At 34.8% G+C, this 24,571-nt stretch overlaps 1 protein-coding gene across 6 annotated transcripts in view; it reads left to right on the top strand.

Moving 5' to 3' along the window:
* Positions 1-24,571, top strand: part of ERBB4 (erb-b2 receptor tyrosine kinase 4) — a 1,154,402-nt gene that overhangs the window by 693,486 nt on the left and 436,345 nt on the right. The window lies entirely within an intron of this gene.

The following is a 24,571-nucleotide window of genomic DNA, read 5'->3' as shown; positions in this document are numbered from 1 at the left end:
TTTGTTTCTTAAATTCCACATTTTTCTTTCTGACTGACTTATTTCGCTTAGCAAAATATACTCTAACTAGTCTGCATCATTGCGAATACCGAGATTTCATTCAGTTTTATGGCTGTGTAATAGTCCATTTTGTGTATATACTGTGTATTCTTTATTCTTCAGTTGATGGGCATTTGGGCTGTTTCCATTATTTGGCTAATGTAGATAATGCTGCTGTAAATATCAGGATGCATGTACCCCTATGAATCTCTATTTTTATATCCTTTGAGTAATACTTAGCAGTGTTATTACTGGACCATAGTGTAGTCCTAGTTTTGAATTTTTGAGGAATCTCCATACTGTTTTCCACAGTGACTGTATTAGTTTGCCTTCCCACCAGCAGTACAAGAGGGTTTCCCTTTCTTCACAATCTTAAAAATGTGGAATAATTTTTTAATGTCTATTTATTTTGAAAAACAGAGAGTGTGTGAGAGAGAGGGAGAGAGAGAATCCCAAGCAGGTTTCATACTCAGCAGGAACCCCTATGCAGGGCTCAATCCCATGACTGTGAGATCATGACCTGAGCTGAAATCAACAGTCAGATGCTTGACCTACTGAGCCACCCAGGTGCTCCTGGAATATTATTTAATTAAAATTTTAGAAGTTCTATTAGATTCATATAGCTAATCCCAGAATGAGTGGTGGAAGAGACAGGAAGGAAAAGGAAACAATTTGGAGAAAGAAAGGCAAGAAAGGCAAATATATATATATATATATATATATATATATATATATATATATATATAAAGTTTATTTATTTATTTATAGAGAGTGTATGTAGGAGGGGCAGAGAGAAAGGGACAGAGAGAATCCCAAGCAAGCTTTCTTTCCACTGTCAGTGCAGAGCCTGACATGGGGCTCAAACTCACAAACCTTGAAATCATGATCTGAGCTGAAATCAAAAGTCAAATAACGTTTAACTGACTGAGCCACCCAGGCACCCCAGCATAATTTATATTTTATAATACTCTTAGAAAAATACAGTAAGTACATTCATAATATAAAACTCTTTGTCAAATACATATTGGAGCTGAGGCTTTTGTTTTTTGTTCAGTGTTTTTATTTTAAGCAATGTGATTTAATTTTTGTTTTGTTTTGTTTTGTTTTGTTTCACCTAACTTAGTTCAACAAACTTCTTATGTGTCAGACACTTTCCCAGTACTGGGGTTACTAAAATAACAAATTAGCCTCTACAGTCTAATAAGTCAAATTTGTAACATTAGAGAAAAAATCTAAACATTTCATAAATGCTCCTAGCTGATAAAATGCTACAATAAAGATGCAGTGATTATTATAGGATGGCACCTGGGAAGGCTGGAGATACCACGATGAAGTTACATTGAAGCCAAATCTTCCAGGGCGAACAGGCATGCCCTAGAGCAGGACGAAGGTAGGTTTAGCAGACACAGAGAGAATAGAGTGATTGTACATAGTAGTAGCTATCATATTGCTGCAATTTGCCAACTTTATGCTGGCTTTTGTTGTCAGCTTACATATGTGTGGCTTTAGGCAAGCTGGCTTCAAAGTCTGGGCTCTTAACCACATGTTATACTGCTTTTCATAATAACATAGCATGTTCTGACATAATTGAAGCCATGCAGTGTGATTAGATCAAAGGATTCATATAATGGAATGATTAAAAATCAAGTGAAAAATTGTTGAGAGAAGATTCTAAAGGGACTTATGTGCTCTATTGGGGATATTTAGACTTTATCTTAGAGGAAATGGTAAGTCATCAAACTTTTTTTATTTTTGTTTTTTGTTTTGTTTTTGGTAGCGAGTAACATAATGATTTTTATATTTTAGGAAACAATCAAGGAAGAGGTACCTTTTAGGAGGCTGTTGCAATAGACCTTATGAGGGGTGAGCAAAGTTGGTATTTGTACATGGTAAAAATGATTAAATTGAGGCTTTATTTCAGAAATTGGTGAAAAATTGAGTCAGAAAAATAATTGAGGCATATAATGAAGATGAAAAGGCATGGGCCATGACACCAAATAATTTTTAAAGTGTTTATTAATTTAGGCATTCAATATATTGTAAAATAGGCAATGTAGATTATCAGGCACCAACCATGGAATAAAGGAAAGAAAATAATAATTTAGGGTTTCTTTCATCAAAGAACAACCCAATAGTTGAGCTACAGGACATATAGTATCAATTTAAAAAGGTAGATGGGGCGCCTGGGTGGCGCAGTCGGTTAAGCGTCCGACTTCAGCCAGGTCACGATCTCGCGGTCCGTGAGTTCGAGCCCCGCGTCGGGCTCTGGGCTGATGGCTCAGAGCCTGGAACCTGTTTCCGATTCTGTGTCTCCCTCTCTCTCTGCCCCTCCCCCGTTCATGCTCTGTCTCTCTCTGTCCCCAAAATAAATAAACGTTGAAAAAAAAAAATGAAAAAAAAAATAAATAAAAAGGTAGAAATGGTCACTTATGAATGTTATTTATTGGTTTTAAAAGATAATTATGTATTTTTGCCTTCACACTTAACAAATTCAGTATGACTCCTCTCCACTCTGGCATCTAGTGTATAGATTCATACAAACCATTTCTATTTCATTTCTTTTTTTAATTTTTAAAAAATGTTTATTTATGTTTGAGAGAGAGACAGAGTGTGAGCAGGAGAGGGGCAGAGAGAGAGGGAGACACAGAATCTGAAGCAGGCTGCAGTCTAAGCTGTCAGCACAGAGCCCTGTGTGGAACTCGACCCCATGAACCACGTGATCATGACCTGAGCCAAATTTGGACGCTTAACTGAGTGAGCCACCCAGGCGCCCCTTTTTATGTTTCATTTCAAAGGATCAGTCATATTAGGAAAATTTTGTTGGCTAACCCTAAAGCTGTTTAGCAATATCCATTTAGGGATACAAGAATGATCTGAGTTTGCAAAACCTGAAGATAGAAGCATAGTTAGAGGTCAGCAGAGTTTCATTGATTTCCTAATTTTTATTGTTTCAACTCTAAATTTTCTGTGAGATTGAGTTGCCTATTTTCTGGAAACCCTTTATCTTCCTCTCTAGCTTAACTTTCCACTCCCTCTAGGACAGACCCTCAACAATGCAAGGAGGCATATTTCACCCTTGTCGAAACATGTGAGGTTCTTTCCTATCTAAAAAATCTGACCTAAAGTCTGGAAGGATGGGTATTAATCAGAGGAAGAGCAGCTACCCAGGAATGCCCTCTATATACCCATAAAGTCCTAGATTTCATCATAAGGATCTCATAACTTTAAACAGTTATATGGGTATTGTTCCATTTTTAAGTGGATGCTATGATTGTAATGATGCTTTTCTTTGAAAAGTGAAGAGGGCTAATGATTTCTAGTTGAATTCCTCAGTCTTGGAATTCATTTTTATGGGATGGAATGATCATGTGTAGTGCACAGGCTGGAAAACAGGATTCTAATATGAACATTTGTTAAGTTATTATGACAGTTTAAATTGTCCCACAAAGATTGAATCAAACAGTTGACTTCATTAAAAAACTGTGCTTTATAAGGGGCACCTAGGTGGCTCAATCAGTTAAGCGTCCAACTTCAGCTCAGGTCAAGATCTCCCAATTTGGGAGTTCGAGCCCAGAATTGGGCTCTGTGCTGATGGCTCAGAGCCTGGAGCCTGCTTCCGATTCTGTGTCTCCCTGTCTCTCTGCCCCTTCTCCACCCCCCACTCTCAAAAATAAATAAATATTAATTTTTTTTTAAATGTGCTTTATAAGAATATATATACACATATAAAATGGCATTCCATGTGATTTTTAAAATTATGTTTAAAGTCTTACCATTTCTGATGTCATTCCTCTTTTGTAAGTTTATAAACTTTCTTTTTAAAGTTATATATCTATTACTATTTTTCTGCATTGTTGTGATCCTTATCACTTAAATCTGGATGATGTGCATGTTTATATAATCGTAAATTTTGCCATGTGCAGATCTTTATATTTGCAGAAATGTTCAATTCTTGCAAATGATTATAAGATGATTTCACGGGAGAAAATATGAGTTTCAGGCCCATTTGCCAATTTTCTGCCTGGATTGTTGCTTTTCTATAGCTGAATCAAAACCTTCAAGGGGCGCCTGGGTGGCGCAGTCCGTTAAGCGTCCGACTTCAGCCAGGTCACGATCTCGCGGTCCGTGAGTTCGAGCCCCGCGTCAGGCTCTGGGCTGATGGCTCAGAGCCTGGAGCCTGTTTCCGATTCTGTGTCTCCCTCTCTCTCTGCCCCTCCCCCGTTCATGCTCTGTCTCTCTCTGTCCCAAAAATAAATAAACGTTTGAAAAAAAAAAATTAAAAAAAAAAAAAAAAACCTTCAAGGAATATAGTGTATAGAAGACACAATGATTTAACCTTAACTGTACTGTTTCATTCTTTATCCACATTGGACAAAATTAAAAAGAATCTGAAAAAAATGTATCGACTAAGTTGCCATTTTATACATTTTATATTCTGTGACATTTCAGAATACTTGTATTCTTCAAATCACATTAGAATTACAGAACACTTAAAAAGCAAAATAAAAATTTTAGGTAATTTAGGTCAATGTGTTTGTTGTCATAGATCTGTTGGTATATTTTAAAATTTATGTTTGCTTTTATTAGCAAGTAATTGAAGGTTTTTGTAGGAAAACAAGCTTAGATAATACAGTTTAAAAAGAATGTGATTCACATTAGTTCCAGAATCAACAAATGCTGTTTTGCTGGCTCACTTTTTAAATGTCTATAAAAGTCTGCATTTGCTCCTTCACTTAAATAATTCATACTTGATTATAGGACTGAAAGGAATTTATAGCCTTTAAGTTTCAGATCTGATCAGAGCAATGTTTGCATTATCAGAGGACTTTGCTTTGATTGTCCTACTCTAACAAGCTCTCTGAAGGCCTATACCTGCACTTCCACAGTAATACAATGCATATTATAGAACTCTGACCAGTTTGGGAATCTTCAGGCATGACTTTGTTAGTTTCTGTTACTAGATTCTACAAAATGTCTGTTGAGGCAGGGCTTTGCCTAGGTGTTCTCAGACAGTAATGAGCTAGTCATGATCATGAAACAGAAAAAAGTCCAAAGAAGAAAAGTGAGCAAAAGGAAAGATAGGAAATGAGGTCAAAGAGGAGTCCAGGAAAAGATCATAGAATACTTTTTATAGATCACAGAAATGTTTTCATTTATTCTAATTGTGAGAGGAAGTAATTGTAGGGCTTTAAATGCGCATACTTTTATTATTTATTTTACATTTCGTGAACAGGAGATTCTCACTTTACTCCAAGAGAACATATTAATAGAGATGGAAATAACGTAGCCATTTTATAATGTATTTGGAGCTAGAATTGGTAAGACTTGTAGGTGAATTGGGTTACAAATAGGAATGACTTCTTGCTCTTTCGTTAGAGGATGTAGATAGATGATGGTACCATTAACTCTATGGGGAAGACTGATGGAGAATTATGTTGGGGGCGATGGTTAGTTGTGACTAATAGACACCAAATAGTCACAAATAGAATGGATATTCGTTGTTCTTTGAGATTCCTTTTAAAGTAAATCACAAAATCTAATGTGATTTGGTTTAACATAATGCTTTCTATTCCCAGCATTGCACATAATTATGTTATGACTTATTAAAGCAAAATTATGTTTCCTATGAAGCAGATAAAATTATTATCAACCTATTTTACTTTTGCAAAAGAACATTGTCTAAGTATTTTAAATAGAATACCCCCTTTATTGTTAAGATAATCCAATGAAGAAATTGGGTGACAAATGAGGGGATACCAATCTATAATAAACTAGGAAAAAAATATGCTATACCTTCTATAGAGCCATTTAATCTTATGGTCAGAACAGATTTTTCCAAGTCTTCTGAGCAATAATAGATAAATCTTTTTAATGTATGTATTTTATTTATATTTTATTTACAAAATATTGAAAGGTCTTGAGACTTTTTAGTGGACAGCATAGGATGAAACAGGGTACTCATAATAAAGCTTTGCTTTTTAATTTTTTTAATGTTTATTTTTGAGAGAGACACAGACAGAGCACAAGCAGAGGAGGGGCAGAGAGAGAGAGAGGGAGATACAGAATCTGAAGCTCAGACCCTGTCAGCACACAGCCTGATGCGGGGCTCCAGTTCCGAAAGGCGAGATCATGACCTGAGCTGAAGTTGGACGCTTAACCAAATGAGCCACCCAGGCATCCCTGAAAGCTTTTAAATTCCTTACACAATGTACTGTCATTGAGGCAATTCTCATCAGTCTTTATCATTTTACATCAAGACAGAGATACAAAAGGATTTGCCATGTGTGCAATTCTTCTTTCCTAAGTCTCTTGATGTATAAATATAGAACATTTAGAATGGCTTTTCTATATTCAAAATAATGACTTCCCAATGACTGTTTATTGGACAATCAGTCCAATTAAATATTTGCAGTGTGAGCTCAAAAATCATATGTAGACGCCCAATCATTGCTTCCAACAAAATGTCCCAAATAAAGCTCATTTTTTTTTAATTTTTTGTTAAAAAATTTTTAATGTTTATTTTTGAGAGAGAGATAGAAAGAGAGATAGAGTGCAAGTGGTAGAGGGGCAGAGAGATAGGGAGACACAGGCTGAAGCAGGGTCCAGGTTCTGACCTGTCAGCACAGAGCTGGACACGGGACTTGAACCCACAAACCACAGGATCATGACCTTAGCCAAAGTCAGACGCTTAACCAACTGAACCACCCAGATGCCCTTAAAGTTCATATTTTTTAAAATCAGAGATAAGATATTCTGTTACCTGTACTTTATGTTAATATTACCACATTTTCCTATTCAAGATGAAATTATGAGTAAAATTAGAGGGTTTTTTTTTTTTTTTTTTACAATTTTCTTGTCATATTTTGTAACATTTCACATTTGTCTTTTTCTGTCATATTTATTATTATAGAGTAATGACATTGAAATATAAATATGGAGGGGCGCCTGGGTGGCGCAGTCGGTTAAGCGTCCGACTTCAGCCAGGTCACGATCTCGCGGTCTATGAGTTCGAGCCCCGCGTCAGGCTCTGGGCTGATGGCTCAGAGCCTGGAGCCTGTTTCCGCTTCTTTGTCTCCCTCTCTCTCTGCCCCTCCCCCGTTCATGCTCTGTCTCTCTCTGTCCCAAAATTAAATTAAAAAAGTTGAAAAAAAAAATTAAAAAAAAAAAAGAAATATAAATATGGAATTACTATGTGGATTTTCTAGATGGTTATTTTGATTGTAGTATTGTTCCTCTTTAACTTAAACCTAATTCACAATACATGTCTTCTTCAAATGATTTCCTTAACAAATATATACTGAGCTCATCTATCTTTTAGGTACTATTCTGATTACTTAGACAGACAAAAATGTGTGCCTTTCGTTAATATAGGTGAAAAAGCTTTTTGCTGACTCTCTTCTGACACCTCTCCTCTGCCCCTTTTTTTCTCATACCTCTTCAACCTATGCATTAACTTTTCTAGTTTGGATATTTAGCTAATCAGGACTTAACATTATGTCAGAGTATTGGGAACTAAAAAGAAACATTAACGTTACAATGATTGCAAAAATAAACATAAGAAAAAGTATAGGGTAGAGAGAGATTAAAATAATGTGATGTGGTAAAAATAAGTGACATTGTTGGATAAATACAATTACCTAATTGTTAAGATAGAAAAAAAAATAGTTATCTAGTCCAGGGTAGATTTTCTTTGATAATGATCCTAATATTTTGCTTTTGGGACTTATTTTTATGTTTTGATTTGATGTACTCATATTTTAACACTGCAACTTAGTATTTTAAATTGTGGGACTTTCATTAGCTATTGCTCAAAAGTCCAAAATTATAATTCCTGGAAATTAAAACTTTTTTTTAATTTTTTTTAACGTTTATTTATTTTTGAGACAGAGAGAGACAGAGCATGAATGGGGGAGGGTCAGAGAGAGGGAGACACAGAATCTGAAACAGGCTCCAGGCTCTGAGTTGTCAGCACAGAGCCCGACACCGGGCTCGAACTCACGGACTGCGAGATCATGACCTGAGCCGAAGTCGGACACCCAACCAACTGAGCCACCCAGGTGCCCCATGGAAATTAAAACTTTTTAACAAACTTACAAATAAAATTCTGCAAGAACTATAAATATAGAAAATATTTTTGAATTTTCCTATTTGTTATCTCCCATAAAATCCTAAACAAAGGCACACTGTCATCTAAATGTTAATGTGTTTGTAGCTGAGTTAAGAGTTTGAGTGAAAAAGAATTCTGATCGAATCAATGTATATAAACTTTATTTATATCTATATAAATAAATATATTCATCTATATGAATTCATCTAATAAATTCATCTAATAAATTCATCTATATCCAACATTGTGCATGATTTTGAGTTAATCAAAAGACTACTTGATTTATTAGAGATATTTAGTCTAAAAGATAATCAGAGTGGCTGCTGAGGATCCCTCCTAAAAGTTTCAGGGAGTCTGGGCCTATGGACCACAGGAGCAAAGCTGGGCAGGGGGCACAAGATGGCCTTGGAGGGCATTCTCAGGGCTGCTACTGGTTTGAAGCCACCGGCCACCTGGGATGACGGTATTCTGGGCCCACTGGGCCTGCCCTGACTGCTGGCTCTGCGGGAGCCAGTCCACTGAGACCCCTGGCACAACATCAGCCACAAGCTGACCTACCTGGGTTTGGCGTGCTGCCTGTGCTTGGGCCACAGTTTCAGCAGCCTTGTGCTCAGCCCCATGGGTGGCCTGCATATGTCCCCCACAGATAGGCAGCTGGTGACACAGTCAGAGGTACCTGTCGTGGACTGCTCCTGTGCCAGGGTGGAGGAGATGCCATTTGGGAAGATTGTGGAGAGCCTACTGCAGCTGCTGCCCCAATAGGTGGCCGCCAGCCCTGTGAACTATGCCTGGCCCTGCAAACCGCTCCCCGTGGAAGATTTGTTGCCACCTTGTACACCTTTGGAACTTACTGTCATTTTGCTCCAGAAGTTTAAGAGGGGCAAGGACTTGCTGGACCTGAACCACCAGCTTCTGAACAAGTACATGGCCTGCAGCAGCCTCAAGTGGGTGCTCCAGGCAGAGAAGGAGTTCAAGAGCCCCAGGGGGAAGAAAATGTTCCCCTTTGATGTGAATTCAGAGCAGGAATTTGTAAAGTCCCAGAGGCCCATGAGCAGCACCTGACTGCCCATGGACTGTGACAAGAGTCATGAAGACTGAGTATCATGGGCTTGATGCCAAAGACCAAGGGCACTGCAACAGCCCAGAAGAGGAGAGAGGCAGGGAAAGGGGGCTGAGGCCAGTGCATCAACAGGAGTTTGGAAAAGAATTAAGAATTGACAAAGATAGTAAATGTACAGACATATTTTTGGGGGCTGGGTGTTGAGGAAATCTCAAAATGGTGGCAGGACCTGTGGGAACTCCTGACAGGCCTGGTGGTCTAGGCCCCTTCCGGCTGCCAGCAGAGCTGGACTCACGGCATTGTCTCTCAGTGCTTCTGATGCTCCTCACTCTGGCTCCTGCCTCGGATCCCTGACAGTGAAACAGGGCATCAAGGAGGAAAACCAAAAAAAAAAAAAAAAAAAGGATAACCAAAATGATTGGTTCTTTCCATTTCTACAGTGAATGTGCAAAAGCCTAGGAATGTGGGAGATCTCCACAGGTTCCCATTATTGAGTCAGAGTGTTGCTTCCTATTTTGTTACATGCTCAGGTGCTTTACATTATCTCAGGCATACTTTGTTGTTTTTAGGTTTTGCCACATGAAATTCCCTTTTCTAGGTAAAATAATGATCAAATATTGACCATATTATACAGTTCAATTTAGCATTTCGAATTCTTTGAGGAAAGTGTCTGTACTACATATTTACAAGGTTTCTTCACCCATTCTAAAAGCTCTGATTATTTTTGCCTGTGTAACACAAACATAGACAAGAAAACAGCATTAATTTGAGATTAAAAAAAAGTTTCAAGTATACAGTGTTCTCCTCATGAATTACTCTAATTAGTGTTAACTTACAAATATTTTCTGTCAATATGTGAATAGGAATCTATGGGAAATAGCTTTTTCTGATCTATGACACCAAAAGAAGATGCCATCATCCCTTAGAGAAAAATATTAAGAACAAAGTAAGATTTGAACTGAAAACATAGTGTGAAAACTGTTTTTATTTTCTGCTAACAAGAAACACACTTTATAGTATTAATTTGGCTTTAAAAACTGTTAATTGTGATTTTTAGCATCATGCAATTATTGGTATATTGTAAAATTATTGTTCTGATCCCTTTAGCAAATAATCATGGGGCATAGTTTAAGTCAGTGAGGAAAAGTGTGGAGTCCTCTCTTGAAATGAACACTGCCTAGATTCCATGATTATTCTACGTGCCGTCTAACCAGAATTGTAAATGAGGTTTTAAAGAGATGTACAGCTCTTTTTATTAGTGTCTTTGAATATTTCAATAACAGTGAGGTCAATTAAAATTTTATTGAATGATTACGTTTTATATTGACTCAGACACAAACAACTAAGTAATTTAAAATGGTAAAGTTAGAAAGAGAAAAGGAATTGCCCTTTTTATAACATGATATTATCTATTTATGCCTTAAATTAAAAAAAAAAATCCTTTCTTGGCTTTGAGAGTAATCAAAATTTAATATGATCATTCTATTACCTCGTTAGCCAGCATTACAAATCCTCTCTTCTACTTTATTGGTTTCTTTATTGTTTACTGATCATATACACTTATTCCACCTACTAAGTTGTTTGGTTTAGTTGTTTTTCCCTTGTGTCTCTGAGCCTCAAACCCCACCTCTTCTAGAATAATAAAATTCCTTTGTTTTTTATAACTATTTTAATTCTTATAGATAACCCAAGACGTAATTTTTCTATCCACTTCAGTTTCCTCTCAGAAGTCAGATTCCTTTGTCTTTGTCTCATTACTCTTTAGTGAAATGACAGTAATTCCTAGCTAGCCAAATCATATGGATACACTGTTATCAGTATGATAGAATGATCTCTGCATGTAACATTGACAGAGAATCTATGTATATCTTCTCTACAACTAAGCAAAAGCAGACATCTAAGTACTCCATAAATGTGTGAATTTCATTATTGTTTTTCTAAAGATGCTTCCTTCTAAATATATATTTTGATTTTATATCACTACTGTCCCCAGTATTCAGAATATAAAATATGGTGCATGAGTACATACACAGGAGTGTGCGTGTATGTCTGTGTGTGAGTGTGTGTGTGTATACTACATATATCACCTATGATAGGTGAGGAAAATTACAAAAACAATTTACTATTAGTGTCTAGCTAATATCAGTAAAGTGTATTTTTTATAATGTTGGTGGTGATATTCAAATTGTTTTTGCATTCTATCAACGTTGCCTTTGGTTTTTCCCTAATTCTTTTTTAAATGTATTTCCTTTATCTCAAAAAGAAACAGCATTAAGAAATAATTTTTATACCAAATTATTTTTAGTAATTATTTATCATAGAGCCTAACTCTGTGCTAGTGTTAAAATATTCATAAATATTCCTATTGTACTTAAGATTTTTGTAATTTGGAAAGTCACCTATCAGTTACATAGCACCGAGTATTTCTATGGGAAAAATAGAAATTTACAGTATTTACTGTCAATAAACTTTAATTGTGTCAGCAAGGGGCAGAAATGCAGAAAATTACAGACTTTTAAATGTGTGAATCGCTTGCAAGTTGGAAGGCCTAGCTAATTATTTATCTTAGATGGGTAGTGAACAATAAAACCAGGGACAATGATAATTGAGGTGACTTCATTTTGCCTCAAATCTCTTATCACATAAAAGGAGCAATCTGTTTTTAATCTAAAATTTGACATGAATAAACTTGTTTTATGAGTTTCTTGGTGCTTGCTAAAATGAAGAAAGCAGCAATTTCAGAGAGTTAGGTTTATAACAGTCTTTTGAAGACCCTGTAGCCAGAAATTAATCAGAATAATGTTGAACTATTAGAAAATAATTGGAGTAATTAAAAAGCACAAATCGAGTCAAATTACAAAGAGTGAAAGACAATATCTTCTTTTTTTCCTATGTCCAACATCATATAGTCATGGTATCCTTTCCTTATTATTCATGAAAGTTTATGACTTACAATAGAAATTGGCCAATGGCTTTTCTCACACAGACTTCCAGAATCAATATTGATTTTTGATAATTGATGAATATTTAGGATGAATGCCAAGAGACCTTTTATAAATCATGGTTATATTTTTGTGCAGTTATAGAAACTTACGAGAGAAGTTTAATAATTGCATCAACAACTTCATTTTGTTTCATTTTGTTCATTTTCATCATTTACATTGTAAGTTTGAAATGAATTACTAATTTGTGATTCATCTACATAAATAGGACAAGAAATATTAAAATTTTGAATTTCTTACACACTATCGCTATTTTTGCAAATTGCACATTGAAGTGAGTCTTACAGAATTGATCATTTCTAGGAATGTAACCTACTAATTGCACATGTCATTTGCATCATTATTACCTTCAGCTTTTACATTCCATGTGAGATTCACAATGAGCAATTCAATTCGCAAACTGAGTCACTACTTCCTATTTCTATCATAAAACCAAGAGACTATTCCCTAGAAAATCAGAATTAATTGTGTATTTTTTTTTTTTACAAAGGAAGACATAGCTTTATAACTTTAAAATGAATTTAAAATTCACTTTGGGAAGTTTTAATACTAAAGTTAATCATACATAGTATGTTTGTTTTTCTTTAAATAGACATTTACCTGGATAATATTATCATTTCAGCTTATAAAATAAATATATATATGAGACCATTAATGAAATCCATCCTAAAATATGGTGAATCCAAATATATTTATAATTTGACAACAGTTAAATAATGTATGTGAACCAGATGGGGAGATGATGATTGGACTATATCTTATAAATTACAGTCATTGTATATTTGTGAATTGTGCCTATCAAAAGACCTTGTCTAGAGCAAGAGATTTCAAGGGAATGAATGAGGAACAACGTAACAGCAATGGTTGTTCATTTACATTTCAGTGTTTGCTGAATAAGTGAACTTAAGTTTTAATTATTCAAGTTGAATTAGTTTTAGCACTACAATCTATGAGGGGGGGTGGAAGGCAGCATTATCATTGCATACATTGTCTCTTTGGACCACAAACATATCAGACTGTAATAGAAAGTATATTTCTACGTTCTATCTCAGAATTTTATTCTCATATGAAACTAAGTTTTTTTGTCATAGCCAACAAAAAGAATGCTAAGCAAGTTGCTTAGGGCTAGTAGGAAAACTGTCACTTTGAGAACAATGATGTTGTTAACCCTCCAAGCTCGGTTTTGGTTACTTGTTGTGTTCCTTATTTAAGTCAGTGGAGAATCTTGCTAAGTTACAAAACGATCTAAACTAAGTTCTATTAAGGACTTTTTTTTTTTCTTGATTAGTCTCTAAAATTTTGTTTTGACTTTTAATTTCATAAGTTCTGAATTGCACATTTAGGAAAGTGAACTTTTTTCAGTATATTTTTATATGCTAACAGCAGTGGAGAATCAAAACAGATAATCTTGGGTATGCAATTAGTTATGGTAGGAGAAGCGTAAGTGGTTACTACTCTGTTCCCTGAACTGGCTTATTGCTTTACATTGATGCTCGCATCACCAAGTCCTCTTAATTTCCCATTCCTCTGTCTGTTGGCCACTATATGGCTATATGTTCTGTCCCCTTTTCTCTGTCCTTTTCTTCCCCCTCACTTTCTCCTGCCTCCGCCTCAGCCTTATTCCCCGACTAACAATGCAGATGTGTTTAAACCTAATTGCAGTTACATCCAGAGGTGGGTTTATGTGTGTGTTACATTGAGAAACACATGCGTACCTTCAAATTACAGAAGTAAGTCCAGACACTTACATTGATCATGCCCTCCATGTAGCGCATTTTCTCAGATCCTAGAGGTACTCACCATTTTCCATAGAGAGATGACAGAGGATTTATTGTCGTGAGTTTCTAACCCATGTACTTTAATCCTACAGTAATAAATACATGTATTTCCCTATAGTGAAGAGTGCAGAATCTTCACATTCCTTCTCTTAGGTAATTATTTTACCCCTTGAGATACTTATTATGATATGTGAAACATTAAACTTTAATGTCATATTTACCTTTAGAATATACTTTACCCAAATGAAACGGTTAAAGGTAAAATAATTGTATTAAAACTTGGCAACTAATATATTTGAAAAAAATGTTTCTAACTTATTTCTCAGAAGATATTGAGGCTTCTAAAATTTTCATTTGGTTTTATTCCAAGTTGGCTTTTCTGTTATTCCTTTTGCTCTTTATTTTTATGTTTTGATTAAAATTCAGAAACTATACTAAAGAAAAACTGGTGGAGAGAGAAAAAATTTGCAAGTTATTTTAGCAAGAATCTATGTCATATAAAATATATTATTACAGCTGCTCTTCGAGTCTGCTATGAGGATGTTTTAGAGTGAGAGGCTTTTTTTAGGAGCAGAAATTCAGGATATATGCATGGATTAAAAGGATTCTTTACTGCAACACTTCCCATAAACACTTTTAGGGTTTATGGACTAGCATTTTTTTTTCTTTTAATTGGAGAGACCAGGGTAAAGTTGCCAATTTTTTATTTAGTCAAGGGGGATGCTTAAAATATCAGTTGGCAAGTACTATGTGAGAAAGAATATTTCACACACACACACACACACACACACACACACACACACCGTGAAAAGAACATAGACAAAGTCCGTAAACTCGGAATAAAATATAGGCTTTTCCAGGTAATGACACCTGGCAACTATACACCCATATATTTTTAATATAGATGTTTTAAAAATCTGAATGCTGAAATGTTCGTAATGTAAAATTACATTACACATAATATCTTCATTAAACAATTTTGGTTACTCCAAGAACTAAATTTGTTGACAATGCAACACCAAGTAGTATTCTTAAATTATTTTCTTCCTTTCTGCTTTGTTTTCTGTCAGTGTTGAGAATCTACTTTCACATATTAATAAAAATAGAAATAGTTATGTGAATAATAGTTATATTCAATTTAAATGCTTTGGGTAGAGGGGCGCCTGGGTGGCGCAGTCGGTTAAGCGTCCGACTTCAGCCAGGTCACGATCTCGCGGTCCGTGAGTTCGAGCCCCGCATCGGGCTCTGGGCTGATGGCTCAGAGCCTGGAGCCTGTTTCTGATTCTGTGTCTCCCTCTCTCTCTGCTCCTCCCCCGTTCATGCTCTGTCTCTCTCTGTCCCAAAAATAAATAAAAAAAACGTTGAAAAAAAAAAAAAAAAAATTTAAAATAAATGCTTTGGGTAGAATGAGATATGCCATGGAAAGATGACCTGTACATCTCCAGGAATCTGCTTTCTTTCCTTCAGACTAAGAAAAAATTACAAGACTAGCTGGAGCTCAGAAAAGTGACTCAATGAAAAGCATTTCCCAAACTACACAGCTCTGGGGTTTAATTGCCTAAAAGAAATCAACCACTTTGGGAAACTGTTTAGCAATAGTTACCAGTAGTAAAAGTTGCCTATCATGTATTTATATCTATAACTATATCTGTATTTATTTCTACCAAAAGACAAGTTCAAGAATGCTCATTACAGCACACTTTGGCAACTTACATTTCAATCAATAGAAGTATGGAGTAATTAATTTTGGTATAGACACACAAGGAATACTAGATAGCAAATAAAAGTGAATGGATTACTATTTTCAGTATAACATGGTTGAATCTCATAAAGATCATGTTGAACGAAAGAGAACAAAGCATCTGTACTCTATCATTCAGTTATATGATTTTATTTATTCATGGTTAAATTAATCTGTGCTTCTAGAAGTCAGGATGGTGATCGCCTTTTGAAAGGTGAGCTTATTAGGGACTGCAAAGGACACAAAGGGAACTGGACACTGACAGTATTTTATATCTTAACTAGGTGACCACTATACAAGGGATTTATTTACCTTGTGAAAATTTTTGAGGTGTATAATTATATATATATATATATATATATATATATATATATATATATATAACTCATCTATGTATGTTTCAAAGAAATATTTATTTAAAATTTTAAATACACAAAATATATAGAAGATAATATTAGAATATTAGTGAAAGGGTTATTTTTCCTGCCTAATGAACTGGGTTTCTAACTATAGACTCCTCGATTTTGTAGATAATAAAACTACTCTGACAATCTTCTCTGTATTTCCTATCTGATAATGGATTTTTAGTTTCATAAAATTTAGGTCGAAGGCTGATTGCTTTTCTTGTTATTAATTTATATTCTCAAGCCACAGATTGAAAGAATTAAAAAACTGTAACATTGTTCCTTTGGTGAATAAGATCTACGTTTTCCCCCAGAGGTGTAGGTTTCTGAATGGTCTATTGTTAATAATAAGAAAATATCTATTAAACAATGAATCACAACCTCCCTGTCACACACAACAAAACTCATAGAGGAAGACGACTCTTTTTTGAGTCACTGTAACTAATGGATTATGTAATATTGAATCTTTGTTGTCCTCCTTTATATGAATGCTAACAAACTGAGGTGAAATAAAATAACAGGATTATTGTCTATCATTCAGCATAAACATTGTGAAGTTTTAAACAGAAAAAAAAATCTATTTCTGATAGTTACAGGAGAATTTTTGATTGTGTGCTTGGGGATGGGGTAAAAGGAATGATTTGGGAATGCATCTAATTGTAGTCAATGATGAATTTTGCATAAACTCAGTAGTTCCAGCTGTAATCTCCTTGTAACAGAGAAGTCTGTTTTTTGTTGTTTTTTAGGGGTTTTGTTTTGTCTTTATAACAAAGAGGCTAATGACCTCTAGACCTAAGTAATCAAGAACTAATGAGTTTGCCTAACAGAGTAGTGATCTGAATCTGCCAGAGGTCACCAGTAGATGATGAACAGCCATGAGAGTTGTTATTTTTTAATGTAAGCATACAAGTAGACCTAAGAGATTTTATGGAATCCTATGACTGCAGTTGTTACCTTAGAATAAAGGTCTTGGCCTACAATGAGTAGAGAATAGACTCTCCATTAAAATTAAGACAACACAAACTTCTTACCCTGAACCTATCAACTTATTGATGGAGTATAGGCAAGTGAAAGGAAAAAAAAAAAAAAAAAGAACAATATCTATGGGTGGTTTATCCTCTTTCACACAGTTATGTGAGGATCTAGTCTGCATTTCCAGCCCCAAATCATATATGCATTCAGAAGCTTTGTGGAGTCTCAGAGGCTACCTACTTAAAACTATCCTTTGTATCACCCTCAGGTATAAAACCTGTCTTTTCAAGCAGAGAAGAGGATAACAGTAGAAGGGAAGCACAAACAGTACTAGATTCAGTAGTCAGCTGTAGTGACAAGACTCTTAGGACAGTAGTTACATTTCAGAATTCAGGAAGTTATTACAGCATGTCAGCAGTGGTATTGGTCTCATTATTTATTTATTTATTTATTTATTTATTTATTTATCTATCTATCTATTTATTTGTTTATATTTTATGGAGCAGATATCTACATTCTAGCCACCAGTAGCAGCCCAGAGAAGGGAATGTGCAATCAATCCACTTTCTCTTTAGATAAAATTGAGCTAAGAAAGTCCTAATCTCCTGCAGCCAATGGTAGGATCCCAAAGGCGAAAGCATGAAACTTTGTTTATTTGTTTGTTTTCATTTATTTAGACAAATAAATATATACTATCAGAAAATAAAATAAATAAAAGCTTTGCTCAGTGAAGAGTAGACAGAGCACTTAGTGATGGCAGTGACAAAGTGTTGGCTATTATCCTATGCACGGCAGTGGGCCGAGGTCGTTGTTATTGAACCCTATCCTCAAATACAATGTCAAAAATTTTACATACAGTAGTTTTTTCCAGTTTAAAGATAGTGTCAGTATAAATTCAGGATAATACCTATCATCTTCTCTATATTAAAATATATAACACTGTTCCTGAGTCATTAACAGAAAGTTTAAATATGTCCCTCATCTCTTGTCCTTTTACTGTAGTCATAAGAGTTTTTCCATGGCTGGCACAATGGGGGATGGATGGAAAATAATGGTTTTGGATAATTGATATGCTAATAGTCGGTAGATTGAAATTTGAAGATATTGGAGGCTTCGAAGACTCAAAAGAGACTGAGATAGAATGATGAAGGCCTAGACCAGAGTGGAAGCAATAATGAGAGCCATAATACAGTGCAGGCTGAGACTTCATTAATATTTTTATTTATTTGTTTTATGTGGCTATTTCACAAAATGTGACTACAGCAGAGAATATCAACACAGATTCCAACAATATCTACCTAACAACGTGGATGTGCAGAGTGCTTTATAACAATAAAATGTGGAATGCCTAGCCTCTGGTAGAATCTCTTCTGCTTTTGATGAGAACAAAAATAAGAGTAACAATAAAAAATAATTATTGAGAATCTATCCTCAAGAAATTGATTTTGAAACTGTCATATTCTAATCACTTAATCCATGTATCTCTTGTTTGCTTTTCCCCATACCCTCTTATCACAATAAGACCTAAAGCATCTTGGAGGTGAGGCTCATTTTGTGTCCTCTGTGGTACCCATGATATAGCATGTGATTCTGATAAATATGGTCATTTTAACATATGGTTCAGTTTTACTATAAGCATGTTACTTAACTCACATGTTTTTCCTATTTAACATTTTTTTAAAAATTGTGGTAAATCGTGTTACTATGAAGATGAAAAACAAGCAAGGGATTCTAATGTAGCAAAGGAGAAAACTATAATGGATTCAAAATAATTGGACCACAAAATTTTGACCCAGTAGATGCTTTACTTCTGCTATTGTGATCTAGTGCAGACTTTAAAATTATGTTTGGATTGAACTGTATTAAGGCAACTTAATTTCTGAATATATTTTTGACACATGATTTTTCAATTTTGACTTTTTTCTATCAATTTTTTTTATTGGGTAAATTATTTTCTTGGTAGATCATAAAATAGTGGTTTATTTTATTAGTTCACATTATCTGATTGGTGCTGCTGTTTGGGGATTTTCTTTACAGCTTTAATTTCTTACTAAGTCCCATTTTCTCAGATCAAATTTTGTATATCCTTTACCAACCTTTATTCAGAATTTGATGTAGGCCATTTTATCTGTTATTAGTTTTATTGCAGGCTGATTAATTCTAAGATAATTTATTTTGAATGAGACTCTGAAACAATTTAAGATTAGCTGCAGTCCAGTAATTGTATTGACTATGAGGCAGAGAATTGTTGAAACAACCTTTGAGTCAGATGGCAAGTTCTCAGTGTCCTTCTTCAAACCTAATATATAGAAGTGTGAACACATCAGAACCTACACTCTTCAGAATCTTTATATAATTGCTATTATCACTTACCTTTAGATATTCTGCAGTTCTAAGAAAAAAAAAGAAGGTAATTTTTAATACTGCTGTCCTACGTATCTGTGAATTCTTGATTAATGAACCATGAACTGGCCCATTCATTAATTACATGAATTAATACACATATAAATTTATATTTTCAGCCGTATGAACTAATCCCATCTTCAAACATCTTATTTTCTCTACTATTCATCCATGAGAGCTCTACCATCCAAAATGATCTTTTCCACCATCTCTTCCAGCTGTCAGCTCGTTGATAAGTCTTCTTTGCTTGCCCCAACCAGAGATTCTTTCTGTTTTCTGAATGCCTGTAGAAAACCATACTTGTGTCTTTCAAATACTATTTAGTACCTGAGGTTGTCTGTAATTATCTCTCTCCTCTGTTTGATTATATGTTTATTGAGAGTAAAAATAAACCTTATTTATGTTACTGTTCTCTATAATCCTTGGAGCAATTTCTCACCTTTTTTGAATAAATAAATACATATGTCAGTGAATAATTTTTTTTTAAAATTACTGCTTAGATAGAGAATAAGTGAACATGAACTTGCAGGTGAAGAACTCAATTTTGTTATACAAAATTTCAGCACAGAGTTAGACAAAGCATTCTAGAATTCCCAGAGGATAATTATTAATATGACAAGTTGCTGCTTATCACTGTAGCTTAAATGGGAAGGGAAGGTAATTAAAAACTGGCAACTATCAGTGAACGAATACGTAATTTTGTGAGAACTGTGATGGAAGCTTAGAGCTTAGGTGGAAGATGGAAATGTTAGATATAAATGTCACAGTTGCAGGCAATACCCTTGAGACAATTTTATCAACCTTGGGTATATTATTGAACAACATAGCAAGAGGTTAATGAATAAGCTGAGCTCCATGGAGAAACTTTTATTAGACTATTTTATGGATTTCCCTTGCAGTCATTATTAAAACCAACATATGCTATTTGTGCATAGAATGTGCTATTCTCCACCTTCTGCATATTTGTACTTTGCTATGCCATAGGATATTATATTTTTGCTTATACTCTTTGGAATGCCAGTGTAGAAAGGTGACCTTAATAACAATGTCATTCAGAGTCTATGTATGCTTTTATCTTTATAAATAAAATCTCAGTAGCTTAGCATATTGAAAATAAAAAGGAAAAATCTTGTGTTTTTTTTTAAAGAACATAAAAATAACGATTAGATTGCTGCACAGTCTTAAAACAATAATAAGAAGTAACTTTAAATATGTCTATAAAGGCATATTTAGAAGATCTAAGACTAGTACCATATGCCTGTTTTAAAATGCTCTTGTTTAATATATATGTCCATTTTGATAATTAAACATTGGATAGAAAAATTAGTTATTCTATGTTATTACTATAATAATTCAGTACCTGTATTGTTTCATTGAAATTTCTTTAATCCATTGTAATAAAGAAGTAGGAATTATATTTCAAACATTGAATTATGTACAACAATAGTAGAAATTTTTCTGTAGTACTTTATAAATATGGTGACCATATGTTTCAGTTTGCTCAGAATACCCCCTTGTCTTCAATGTTTGTCCTTAGTGTGTATTTTCACTATCAAAATTGTCCTGGATTGGTCGATAAATAATATGTACATACTAAATTTTCCATGCTGATATTTATAGGGAAAATACCTGATTTCCATATTCCTACAGAGAAAAAGAAAACTGTGCTTACTGTTTATATACCAGGAATCATATTTTTCCATAGTCTAAAAATTAGCAAGGATATTTAGAAGTAGATGAATGTGAGAAGTCTTGGATTATGCAGAAAACGTGAACCATTACCTGCTGAGAAAAATAATTTTATATGTGGTTTGCCCAAGGTCACACCAATCACTTATTTGGAGGTAAATTTATGTACTATAAAGACTAAAGTATGACAGATGTCAAGCTCAGCTGTGTATCTCCTAGTAGCATGACAGCTGATAAACTACTGATTTACTTGGGTGCATTTGTATTTATTACTCATGTATTACTCCTGACTGCCCTTTACATCTGGAATCTTTAGAAAGAGTTCAGAGAAGATAACTATATTCTGTGGGTAACTTCTAGGTACCTAACTCCAGCCCACTGGGTTCTTCCCTGTATACGATTATGTGCCAGGATTCACCACAAAGACCAAGGTATTTTCATAATAGTACAAGACTAACAACTTGGACCAGGTTCACGATTGCTCTCCCTCCAGTTTACCTTACCTAAAAAACAGAGCAATAGTATGCAAGGATACAAATTAATAGGTATTTCTCCCTAAATACGCCCCAGTTCTTTAATAGGCAGGTGGTCAATGCAGCCTGCAAACTTGAGAAACCCACAAGGCAAAAAAGCACTGGACTTGTGACATCTTACTCCCTTAGGCTAGATTAAGGGCCAAGTCCTGATTCAAGGTTCAACTTCAATCTTTATAGAAGGGAAAATTCTTGCCATACTGTACTACGTGCAAACTTCTTTGTTTCAATTCTTCCTGTGCTTTCTAGGCTACTGTGTGCCTGGCCATGGCCTATCCTGTACATGACATAAAGGGGGTACAGCCTCTACACAGAACTGGATCTACTTTCTCCAGGGTCCGGATTTCTAGGTGTTTCACCTGTTGGGCCTAATATTAGGGAGATAACATTTCAAACTCTAGGTTTCAAAGTACATTGTAACCAGTAGAGAATTAAATCTCTTACTTGCCATGTGACCTTGTTCAAGGTATATAACCTCTCTAGCTCTTAGTTTCCTCTCTGTAGTGTGAATAATTGTAATAACCACATATATCATAGTTAGACAACAGGGTCTAGGTGAGACAAGTTTATAATACACACTGAACAATATCATAATGCTATTATGAAGAATTGTAAAACAATGCACATTGAGCCTCTCATGTGAAGGCCTCTAAAATTAAAGCCACCACTAGCAGTAATAGCAGCAACTGTTACAGTATTTTTGTCTGTGGCAGTTTCCTAACCTTTAAAGAATAAACAGACAGTTGTACATTGCACCACATGAAACCTTGAATCTCCTTGCCCTGCAGTATCTTCATGTGAGGTCAGGTGGGAGCATAATAAGTAGCAACTGAATAAATTACATATAATAGATTTTAACATTATTGCAATAATCACTTGATTACTGATTAAAGGATAATAATAATGCATCAATCAGTTGCTTGCTTTCACTTAAGGTGGAAACATTAGAAATGAAAAAGTTAATCTTTTTTTTTTTCAGAAGCTAGCTCATTTTTGGAGGAAATATGGGGCAAACTGGCTCTATGTGTAATTGGGCCATTTACAAATGTCACAATCTACTAAACGTTAAGCGAACCTTAAGGCCCTAGTACACCTGCATCTTTGAGTAAGTTTCCCTTACTCCAAGGATGGATTTGTCAGGGAAATCCCTGAACTCCCTCCACTGCTTCACTTAACTTCCATATGTCTTACAAAACTCCAACCACTGTGTTATAGCTAGGGTATAGATTTAAAAGAATCAGCCAGCTGTTTCAAATCATGCTGTGCTGGACAGCTCTTTATTTCAAAGGTATTGTTACAGTTGAATGCTATTAGTTGTGAAATAGAAAATTGGAGGAATATAACCAAGATGGGCTTTTTTTTTTTTTAATTGTTGGACCACTCTGCATGCATGAAGAAACCAACTTCCCTTTAAACATTGCAAATACTGAATTTGGAACAATAGACTATTATTTTCAAATTCAAATTGACGACTCAATTGAGGAGGTGTGTAGGAAGATATACCTTTGACATTTAAAGTAGGATAATGATCCCCTAGCCACTGTTTGAAAGCGTAACTTTAGAATTCCAAGTGGTCAAATTATCTGGTCATATATAAGACAAGATTTCAGAAAGGGTGCAATTTGAACTTTTTCTACTGAAATAAGTGAAATATTTCTCCAGCTCATTTTTCATAGTGCTTTCCCTTTTTAATATTTAGCAGAGAGGACATTAGCCTAGGGATCAGATGGTTTACAGAGTGGAAAAATATTGCTTTATAATAAAAGGAGGATATTGAATAAAGCCCAGATTTAATACCCAGCCTAACAGAACACCCTGATGAATGTAATTGCATTTTAAGCATTCTGATTAAATTTTTTGATCCATATTGCATTTGTTTTGCTTGTGAATCTTTTATGGAAAAAAAAAGTGTCTGGAGATTAAAGGATTAGTGAGTTCTTAAGAAGCTGGGCAGCTGCTAAAGCATCTGAATATTCTTGCTTAAAGATGGTTGAAAAGCTGCATTGATCTCAGCTGTTACAGTGAGTGATACAGCTAAAACTAGGATAGAGAAAGGGAAATGCCCTAGGGATAACTTATTTCTGTAGTGGACAATGTGAATGATATCCACTGTATATGAAAAAAAAAAAACAAAAACTAAACAAAATTGTAGTTGAAAAAGCATTCATCATCTTTGCTGATTTGTTGGGAATAATACTTTGCCTCCCTTTTCATTTTGTAGGCTAATTGACAATTCAGGGAATATATGAAGATTAAGAAATAATTTGCATGCTCTCAAATCCTAAGTGTCATTCATGTCTTTTGATAACCAGACAACAAAAGGGCTAACAAATTAGCATAGCTCTTGTACCTTGGAAGAGGAGAGGCTTATGTCAGTCTGACAAAAAACACATAAGTTCGAACAAGTTTGCAATAGATCAGCATGTTTTGTATAATGATCAACTTTTTAAAGAAGCAGCCCAACATAAAATATAGAGTCTGCTATTTTGTTCAGAAACATGTTTCTAAATCTTTTACAAAAATTGAATGTGCTAAAGTCATATTGGGTTTCTCATTCGCAAAGAACTAAAAATTATTTATATTTCTTAAATGCCTAATAATCATGGTCTGCACATACCTACCAACCTGATGAACTAGTGAGAGGTTTATACATACCCTGAAAGATTGAGGCCACTGTTAGTTGCATTAGCTGGCTGCTGGCCCCCAAACAGTGAAGCGTAAACAAAAGCTCTAAAATTCGTATTTGGGAAGGATACTCAGTCTTCTATAGGTGTTAGTGAACTTCCATGGGATTTTACCTACCTCAGATAGGTTTATTGAACAGAAAAGCTTTATATGAATGG

Source organism: Puma concolor, chromosome C1 (genome assembly GCF_028749965.1).
Source record: "Puma concolor isolate L17-30 chromosome C1, mPumCon1.1.hap2, whole genome shotgun sequence".
NCBI lineage: Eukaryota > Metazoa > Chordata > Mammalia > Carnivora > Felidae > Puma > Puma concolor.
The sequence above is the reverse complement of the archived record's forward strand: the minus strand, read 5'-3'. Positions and strand labels throughout refer to the sequence as shown.